This window comes from Lactuca saligna, chromosome 1 (assembly GCF_052625555.1).
Source record: "Lactuca saligna cultivar CGN05327 chromosome 1, ASM5262555v1, whole genome shotgun sequence".
Lineage (NCBI taxonomy): Eukaryota > Viridiplantae > Streptophyta > Magnoliopsida > Asterales > Asteraceae > Lactuca > Lactuca saligna.
The window spans coordinates 193463327-193474283 of NC_136417.1; positions in this window are offsets into that span (position 1 = coordinate 193463327).

Here is a 10957-nt window from a genome sequence, read left to right on the forward strand (position 1 = left end):
CTGGTCTAGAACCATGTCTTTATGCGAAACATCATGAATCGTGTCCCATTTACTTTGGGGTACAAGATCGATTACATGTGCTATAATATTTATCCTTTCTGAATTTTCCAAATGCCATGGAGCATTAAGGGGAAAAATGTCTATAATTCTATATGACTAAAGTGATTAAGCAAATTTCGAGGACAATCTAAGGTTTACCATAGATTGGTCACTCAAGGACAGTTGGAAGTATATTGTTAATACTGGAAGGACCATATTGACATAGTCTGAAAAGAGGTACGTCTTGTTCAGAAGTGATAGTCAAAATGGGAATATAGAGTTGTCTTCATTGGTGGAAACAATCTGTGTAAGGTTAAAGAAAATTAATGAAAGAAGCATGTTCAAAGGAATGCGCTTTGAATTTGAGATATCGTGTCCATGGAACTGCTTTCTATTGGGATACTCTGTAATGATTGTTGCCAAGTCTTTGTGGCTTTGTGCATAATCATTACAAGAGGAATAGTGCATATAAGTTTAAAATCTACACAAATTTTGATAAATGATAGGAATTTGGTGTATGGAAAAGCTATGGGACACCTAGTGTTTTAATTTAAGTATAAAGTTGATAAAACCGAAACAATGAATAATGAGTAATCAGGATGGTGATAAATAACAAGTGTTTTATTTATATTCATAGGTTTTGATACCATATTAGATTCATTTATTCTTGTGTTTCACTTTGCATGTTTTGACTTCCATAATAACTAGGTTATTCTTCCGGAATGACTAAGTTATTCAAACCATCCACAGTCTGTCATATGTTGGAAGTAGATATGAATCAAGATTTTCATGGGTTGGCTTGTAGAGGTCCAAGTTGGTGGACAAAGTTGTGCTACAACACTTATAAGTGCTCATAAGTTCTGAGTATTGGATTCAACCCATGCTCATTTGAATCGCTTCATGGATTCTATCACGAGTGATCGTGAGTTGTTACTATAAGTTGGTTGTGCATTGATTGCACGAAAACGCATTCGGTAACTCGATGTTATAAAACGTGCTTTTGGGTATGATTCAACAAGTAGTAGAACGAGCCACATGAGTCGAAGTTTATCCATTCCTTTTACCTTCAGGATAAAAGCGATATCTATGGGCCCCTCGATGATTTAGCGATGACATATGAGAGTGCTTCGCCAAGCCAGGACTAATTTGATTTGTTCAATCAGTCAGTCATCATAAATCGGAAATCGGGAAACAAAAAATGGACGGAGATAATGATTGATAATCCATGTCTTAGTCCATATGATATCTAGAATGGAGGAATATATGATCCCTTATCTAATTGACAAGTCATTGACAAAGGTCAGAGTTCGTTGATAAGGTCAGAGTTCGACAGCGGCATTAAGAGCAACGATTTCCAGTTAGGTTTTGAAGTCATACTAAATTATAGTTTTAAACTTATCCAAGTGGAAGACTGTTGGATTAATGTCTAAGTCCATAACTATATTCGGTATGTACTTGACCCGACCCGGCATGGTCCATTTGGGTTGCACTTCACCAGCACAATTTATATGGATAGTCTTTTTGAGAATAGTATATTTATGATTTATATTAATATATTATAAGTTTTAATATATTAATATGGAATAATATTATTTAATTAGTATTAATCAAGAATTAATTTAGAATTAATTAAGTGATCAATAGGAACCAATTAAATATGGACTCTTATATATATATATATATATATATATATATATATATATATATATATATATATATATATATATATATATATTGTGACACCCAAATTTTTTTTTTTCAAAAATTTTTAACTTTTAAAACCCATCTTAAATTAAATTAAAACAACTGAAATAGTCATAACATAATCCATCAACTTAATAATCATATAAAATAAGTGTGGAAGTAATAATAATAATAAGGTCCCAACAAAATAACTAGCAGCGATGTCCCGATGCTCCAAGTCAAACCTTAGCCTCTTTAATCTTAACACCTGAAAAGTTATAAGGGAAAAACATAAGCACGAAGCTTAGTGAATTCAAACACAGACATTGTACTAACATTCATATTTACTAGCCCTAATCCATTTTCCAATTATATTTATATGATAAAGGCAAAGAACGAATCAATGTCTATATTACGAGAAGGACTTGTAGGTTTGAACCGCACCGGGAAGATCCCGTATCATTTGGCCCTAATCACCGCACCTCACGAAGAGTATTACGTTAGTGATCTTACCTACACACCGCACCGGTAAATCCGTATCCTTTGGTGGTGTCCCCATATCCATAATTAGTTACATACAGTGCACATGTACGAATTAAAACAATACTTATATAACATGCTTTTATAATAAATTCAAATAATCACACACGAGCTAACTAGCAAACACAATCATCAATACAACGGTGTGAGAGAACTCACCTTGAGTGAGTATTAAGGATGGCTAACAATCAAATAATGCTACCAAGCTTGAGCAAACTTCAAAACCTCACCTAAGAAGGACTAAAGGTTAGAAAGGAGAAGTAATGAAGCTATGAGTTGAGAAACGAGTAATCACAGCAAGGTCTCTAAAATAGACCTGCTGTTCAAAACGGATTTACCCCAAAATCTAAAATAGAAACATAGCTTTAACTAAATTTTATAGGAAACTATGATTGCTCAGAATTCCAAAAATATAAAGAACTCATTCTAACTCCAAAAGATGAATTAAATATGAATTTTACAAAATGGTGTATCACTTCTGTCTCCAACAATACAGTCAAGTGATGTTGGTCAATTCTACCCAAATTGTGAATAGAATTCGTCCAAAACAAAATTTAGAGAAGTAAAGGAAATGCAAGAGAAAGTCTCAAAGTTGGAATTGAATGAAAAGTATCTCTCAAACTCCAGATATAAAATTCACATTGTGGACAATCACAACACTAGCAAGATCTGGTGACTACCCACTGACCTGGAGTGTGGATCCATTATAACCAATTTATATTTGGAAATAACACCCCATATTCTCCAGATCTTAAATTCATAATATAAGGAACATAAAGAAACTTGGAATCACTCTGGATCCTTTTCCAAGCCTTAGAAATAATGAAAACAAAATGACATATCAGAACAGACCCGGACCAGACCTAACAGCAAAGATGCCATTATTTCACATAGATAAAGCCCTCAGTGAGGGTGGTCTGCTTAAGAAAGTTAGCCAACTCAATTTGTGAACTTTTGGAACTGGTTTGGGGTCTGTTTGAGTTCTAGAGCTCCATATATGATTTTTACAAAATGACTACAGATCTGATGGAAAACAGAATCGTAGCCACCCGTGATTCCTTTTTGGCTTATCCATCGTTCTCCTTTTGAAACACATTTTAAGATGTGTTCATCACCCCAATTCAGTCCCCATGATAATGGTGGTACTAAAAAGGGTTAGGGATCATTAGGATTTCATTTAGCCACAAGGATGTAATAATAATCAACATGAAAATAAACATAAGCACATAAAATCATCATTCTCCCTTTTAGGGTTTCCATGATCTTTTGCCACATGTAATCCCCTAGATCCATCATCCACCATATATGGGGTGAAGATAGGATCTTGAGATGGTGTATAACATACAATTACAAATCAAATAAGAAGGAGAAGAAGTGAAGGTGAAATCATAAAACTAGAACAAGGTTATGAATCAAGTTGTAAGAAAGGATAGGGAGGTTCATACCAATACGAATCAAGGCTGGAAATGAACAAGAATTAAGCTCCAAACAGCCCCTTGGCTGCTCTTGATCCTAAAGAGAGAGAGAGAGAGAGAGAGAGAGAGAGAGAGAGAGAGGGACGATTTTTGAGAGACAGGGAGGGTTTAGAGTGCTTTCCTTGTGTGTGTTCCAAATGATTCAATTTACACATTAAGTACTATTTACTAGATGGACTTTGCAAATAGGCCCATAGCCCATGGACTTCAATAAAAGGAGTTTACAAGATGATCAAAAGAGTCCAATAACATAAGAAATTAGGCATTGGTTAAATAAATTAACCCAAGGTTACAAGGATAATTAAATTAAAATAACCAAACGTACCGAGAAAAACCGGGGCGTTACAACTCTCCCCCACTAAGAACGGACTTCGTCCTCGAAGTCAACACCTAGAAACAGATATGGATAATGAGCCCGCATCTCGCATTCCGGTTCCCAAGTCCATTCTGAACCCTTCCTATGTTGCCACTGCACCTTAACCAGGTTCATAGTCTTGTTGCGGAGGGCTTTCGTCTTTCGTTCTAAAATAGTGATTGGTTTCTCAGCATAATTGAGACGCTCGTCAATCTGTATGTCCTCAAGTGGTATCGCAGCGGTCTCATCAACAACGCATTTTCATAATTCAGACACGTGGAACGTATTATGAATTATATTAAGCTCGTCAGGAAGCTCTAAACGGTAAGCCACCTTCCCCACACGGGCTATGACCTTGTAGGGTCCAATGAATCGGGGTCCGAGCTTTCCCCGCTTCCGAAATCGAATCACACCTTTCCAGGGGGAGACATTAAGCAACATATAATCTCCCATGGAACTCAAGATTGGAGTGTCTTTTGTCGGCATAACTTTTCTGATGACTGCTCGCTGTGACCAAATGATCCCGAATCACTTGGATTTTCTCTGTAGTCCGTAGCACGATATCAGTACTCCCAAGTACCCTCTGCCCAACCTCGCCCCAACAAACATGCGTCCTGCACTTCCTCCCATACAAGGCTTCATACGGAGGCATTTTAATGCTCGAGTGATAGCTGTTGTTATAAGAAAACTTAGCTACATGTAGATGGTCATCCCAACTACCCCCAAAATCAATTGCACATGCCCTAAGCATGTCCTCCAAGGTCTGAATCGTCCGCTCACTCTGCCCGTTTGTCTGCGGATGGAAGGCGGTACTAAAATGTAATCGTGTGCCCAATTCCTCTTGAAACTTCCTCCAGAACCGAAAGGTAAATCGGGTGTCTCGATCGGAGATGAAAGAAACGGGCACCCCATGTAATGAGACAATCTCCCTGTAACGTCCCAATTTTCACGTCCAAAAATTTCGTTTTAAAACATTACTTTAGAAAACATTAATAATTAAAACATTGTTTGATCACACCACAACACCACATAAACCATGTTTAGAAAGCCAAACCATACAACCCATCAAAATATCAGAGTACAATCCCAGAGAATCTCGTAAATGCGGAAACCAGAGTGTGTGCATAATGTGCCGCTACCGCGCCACCTCCTTCCCCTTCGAAGAACAAGTACCTGAAAACAAAACTGTAAAACGTAAGCACAAAGCTTAGTGAGTTCCCCCCACTGTACCACATACCACATAATCACATAACATACGTAAATTTGTCAGGCATATCTGGGTGCCCGACCTACCCCTTCGGTCCTCTCGACCGGATAGTGCCTAGCATATCTGGGTGCTGGCCTCCCCTTCGGTCCTATCGAGCGGATACTGCCTAGCATATCTGGGTGTTGGCCGCCCCTTCGATCCTTTCGACCGGATACTGCCTAGCATATTTGGGTGCTGGCCTCCCCTTCGGTCCTTTCGACCGAATACTGCCTAGCATATCTGGGTGCTGCCCCCCCCCCTTCGGTCCTTTCGACCGGATACTACCTAGCATATCTGGGTGTTGGCCTCCCCTTCGGTCCTTTCGACCGGATACTGCCTAGCATATCTGGGTGCTGGCCTCCCCTTCGGTCCTTTCGACCGGATACTGCCTAGCATATCTGGGTGCTGGCCTCCCCTTCGGTACTTTCGACCGGATGTTGGGGACTATTTCACCCCTTACCACTACCACATAACACGTATCACATAATTTATTTAACATGGCTGGGCATGGCTGCCCCTTCGGCCCTATTGATCGGTAACCTAGGGACTATCTCCCCTACTATCACTAGCACATAGCATCATATCATGCAAACACATAAACATAACGCTTGTAGTAGCAACCCTAGATGAATATCACAAAGACAATCATCTAATCATACAATTCCTACTAGTGGGCCGGCATTGTGGCCTTAGACCCACAGCTACTAGAAGGTAACTCACCTGATACTGCTAAACTGCTGCTACTAATCCCTTTGACCCCTACCTGATCTCTGTCTTTGAACTGCTGCTCCACTAGCTCCTCGAGCTACCAATATCAATATAACAGTTAGTCTAACTGACCTCCAATGGTCAACTAAGTCAACTAGTACCAATGCCAAAGTCCTGGTCACAGTCAACCTTCCAGGCCAACCCTACTCGCTGAGTCACCATACTGACTCGCCGAGTTCATATACTTAGAGTTATTCCTGTTCGCGACTCGACTCACCGAGTCAGCCACTGTCTCGCCGAGTCTACTGATTCCCGAGTCTTGTCCTGTCCAACTCACTGAGTCCTGGCTCGACTCTCTGACTCGAGTCTTAACTCGAAGGGTTTGGGACCACGCGACCTGACTCGTCGAGTCCAAGAACAGACTCGCCGAGTCCAAGGCAATGTTCATATGACTCGACGAGTCGTTCATCCCACTCGTCGAGTTTCTCCACAACATCATGCCACTCGCCGAGTCCACTCAAAGGACTCGCCGAGTCCCTTCAGTTCTCCTTACATGCAAAGGATTTTAGAGTCATGCATGGACTCCAAACTGTAGATCTACCCTTCCCAAGCCTATTCCACACGTAAAGTTGCAAACTTTACGTGTAGAGAAGGAGATCTAGGCAAAATATTCCATAAACTAGTGTTTAAGGCCAAGGGGCTTCAAAATCGACTTAATGGCTGATACTTTATGCTTCTCCCGGCCATAACACACTTGGATCTGAATTAGCAGCTCCAGATCCGGCTTCCACCCCATAAGGGTGGCTAATCATGGCTTAAAAGCCCCAAAACTCACAACCAAGGCTAGATCCAAGAGAAGGAAGTGACTTAATACCTTCAATACATCAGAAAGGTTCCACAAACTCCAGATCTGAAGCAAATCGTTGAAGCTTCACTGATTCCTCTCCTTATTCTTCCTTCAAATCACCCAAAAATGGCTTGGAAGCTTGAATGCACAACAATGGAGGCTTAGGCTTTGTTTTCTGAACAAGGGGGGCTCTAAGGAACCCTAATGGAGAGTATAAGGAGCTTAAATAGTGCCCAAAGTCCTGGATTTAGTGTTTTCCTCGCACAGACCAGACTCGCCGAGTCCACTTGGCCGACTCGCCGAGTTGGTCACTTACACCTTGACCCGAATCCCGCTCGGACTCGCTGAGTCCCTCCTTGGACTCGCCGAGTCGACCCCTAAACTTAGGGTTTTCTTTCCTTTCTTGGTCTTCAGAACTTTGGGTGTTACAACTCTCCCCCACTTAAACTAAACTTCTTCCTCGAAGTTTGCTATGACCCACTGCCTGCGAGCTGCCTCTAAAACCCAACCAACTATTTCAACACCAGCTGCCTACTCTTGTTGGCTTTTCGTTCGGTACCTCCGAGTAACCTTAATCCTTACATATAACATCTCGGGTCAACTATGACCCTAAACATCCTAGAGACACAAGTTACTCAACCGACAATCCTTCTGGTACTCACCGAGTACTGAACTGAGCCTATAGGGGTTCACCCCTTCCTGTGCTTGCGCAACTCCCTTGCCTTCCCAAGGCAAGGTTCTATAACCAACTATTTCTCTGCAACTGTGAAGGTCCTATACTTCACCAACTCCATCACCCCCGCCAATTCTAGTACGGGTCAATACCGCCAGCAACCACCGACGCCCCTATCTGACATAACTTGGTGCCGAGCACCCCTCGATTTCGACTAACTGAAAAACCACCATAGACTGCTTACCCGCACTACTACTGACCGAAAGTTTCTTCTATTCCTCATCTGCCTTCCGGATGAACCGAGCCACCCTGGTCCTTACTGACGTCTCCATATTTGGGTTACCGAACCCTACCGGTTACTACACCCCCTCGCAATCTCCCAGTTGCTTCCAGCGACTTCTGAAGATACCTCGACTATCTATAATTGTTCTATCCACTCTGCCACTCATACTGAAACTATCCGAGACACTAAACTGGCTGAAACGCCGAACTGACTGAAACATTGAACTGACTGAATCACTGAACTGGCTGAATGGCTGCTTCCCATAACTTCTGAACGAAATCTTCCTCAGGAACTAGTTTCCACCAGTCATCCTGGCACTGCAACTCTAACAACCTCCTGATCCAACCGACCAGGTCCATATATCACATCCTGACATCGTCAATTCCACAACTAACAACATGATGGCTCCCAAAATGATGGTAGCCCTTAACATACACGAACGCAAACGGTCCATTGCCACTCTGATCACATAACTGAGGTGACGATCTACTGACAAATCGCCGACTTAACTAAAACTGAACCATTTGGGAAATCTGAAATCTAACCCGTGGATTCCCAACCCAGCTACTAACCATCTTGATTACATGCACTAACTGTTGGGAGGTTCCTCAGTCTCCCTATCCTGAACTTCTCAATCCATAAATTGTTGCTCTACTTCTTTTCCTTCTCAGAATCATATACCCGATCTGGATTTGCGTGCCCTTACCCTTATACACTCGAAGGATTCTCCCCCACTTTGATCCTTCTTACACCTCGATGATCGATGAGAAGAAATCCCAATCCTTGCTACCATAATCAATCCGCTGAGGAATCCCAAGCTTACCATAGCTAAGGATCTAACCTGTCCATTCTATAACTTATACGGCTCCGAACTAGAGAGACATACCGAGTCTCTCCAAGGCATGCTACGGCTACTGCACTCAAAGTAACCTTCTTCGATACAACCCATCCCTTAATTTACTAACCAATAACCAAGGTATGCAAATGGCATATGACTCGATCACAATGAACCCGCTCGAAAATGAAATGCTCAATCGCTATTGGTGCAGAACCATAACAGTATAATCATGCACCAAATAAAAGAACTGAAAACGGAAGTCGCATACCTGCAATGTCCGGCACTGCTCGCATCTCCAGAGTAGCTATCTGAAAAGTCCTGCCTCCAACTGCAGGCGCTTCCACACAGCCCTGACGGCCATCTGTGATCCTCAAAGTTGCAGGGGCAGGTGCCATCACCCATCCTGCTGAAAGCAAACTGGGGCACTGGGCCTTCTTGTGGCCCCGCTGATTGCAATGAAAACATATCAAGTCTGATCCCTGAGTGATAGTAGCAGTACAATCTCTGCTAAAATGACTAGCCCGACCGCACCTGAAACAGCCAGACTCACCACCACTACCACTCCTACACGTGCCCCCGTGCGTCCTGCCACACCTTCCGCATCGACTGCGGTCCTGATAATCCCTCGATCTCGAATCCGATCCCTTGGGCCTTTTGCCCGAACCCGCGGCTACCTGAACCTCATCCGGCTTCCTCTTCCAGATTTGCTCCAAATCAATTTCCCTCTCCCTAGCCCGAGAAATCATATCCTCCAGAGTCTTACATCCGGACCTGCTCACGAACTCCCAGATGTCATCCCTCAGCACCTCGTGATATCGTGCCTTCTTCATCTCCTCATCCGCGACATACTGCGGAACAAGAAGGGCTCTCTCTCTGAACTTGGCGGTGATCTCCGCCACAGTCTCAGTAGTCTGCGTCAAATCCTGAAACTCCCGGGCCAACTGCTGCACCCTAATAATCGGCGAAAACTCCGCTCTAAACCTCATTGAGAAATCACTCCAAGTCATCGCGTCCAACGCGGCATCATCACCCAAAGCGTGACCAATCTCCTCCCACCAATCCCTCGCCCTGTCCTTCAGAAGACAGGAAGCAAGTCTTACCTAGTCCTCCTCAGGACACCGGCTCGTATGGAATGCGTTGGCAACATCAGCCAACCATCTGCTGCTAGCAATGGGGTCCCTAGCCCCATGATAATCTGGTGCCCCGCAAGCCCTAATCTCCTGAAATGTCAAGGTACGCGCTCCCAACAAAGCCATCATCTCAGTACGGAAGGCTCCTAGCCTCTCATCCAAAATCTCCAATATACCCTCCTTGACCGTGCCAAAGATCACAGGAGTCTGAGCTAGAATACTGCGCGTAACCTCTGCCGATATCAACTCTCTCATCTGCTCCTCGAGCTGCTCGGCCCCTAAACCCGAGCCTAATCCCTCTCCGGCGCCTGATCCGCCCGCTGGTCCCTCTCGCAAGGTCACCATACTGAAACATACAACATAACCACTATCAGAATACTCATCACTGCTGCGAAACCAAACATACTCACTACCAGGTTCCCGGTCTTGTCTCGGCCTTTCCCGAATCGAGTACGGATCCTCTGCTTTCAGTAGTACGAGCCCATACTACCTTCCACATCTATCCGTACTTTCCTCAGGAACTGCTTTGACTCCCTCAGGTCCCTTTTCTACTTCTACTGCTCCAACACTACCTCATCCTAGGCTTACCCTAGGGAAACCTTTGACTTAACTCAAACCAGTCCTCAGCTGCTGAAGGCCTCCTCGCAATGCCAATTAGCCATCACCTGGATACCATCACATGTGACGAGGCTCAGATAATCCATCAAGTAAAAGACTCGTTCCTACAACGGTTGGACTCAAACAAGAGCTGCGCAATAGGACCAAATCCAACACTCTAAGATTATTCAACCCTGATCACATGTGACTTGACGTATCCACCTAATGGCTAACTCCCATCACTTAGAATCCCACAATGCACAAAGCAAGCAGCATTCAGACAAGGGAAAATCTAACCATGACATACTCAAGCAATCATATCCACACAGCAAGAACTTGAACTAGCATGCAACACAACTCATAAACTCATGCATAACCTAATCAGGCTATCCTACTACTGACTATTCAGCACTATCATGCAGATCAAAAGCACATATATTAGGCACATAAAGCATCCTCCCTAGATCCTTAGTCCTAATCTAGCATGCTGTTCTATTAACTGATAACCAAAACATAAACTTGTATGGTATTTTGGGGTACTAA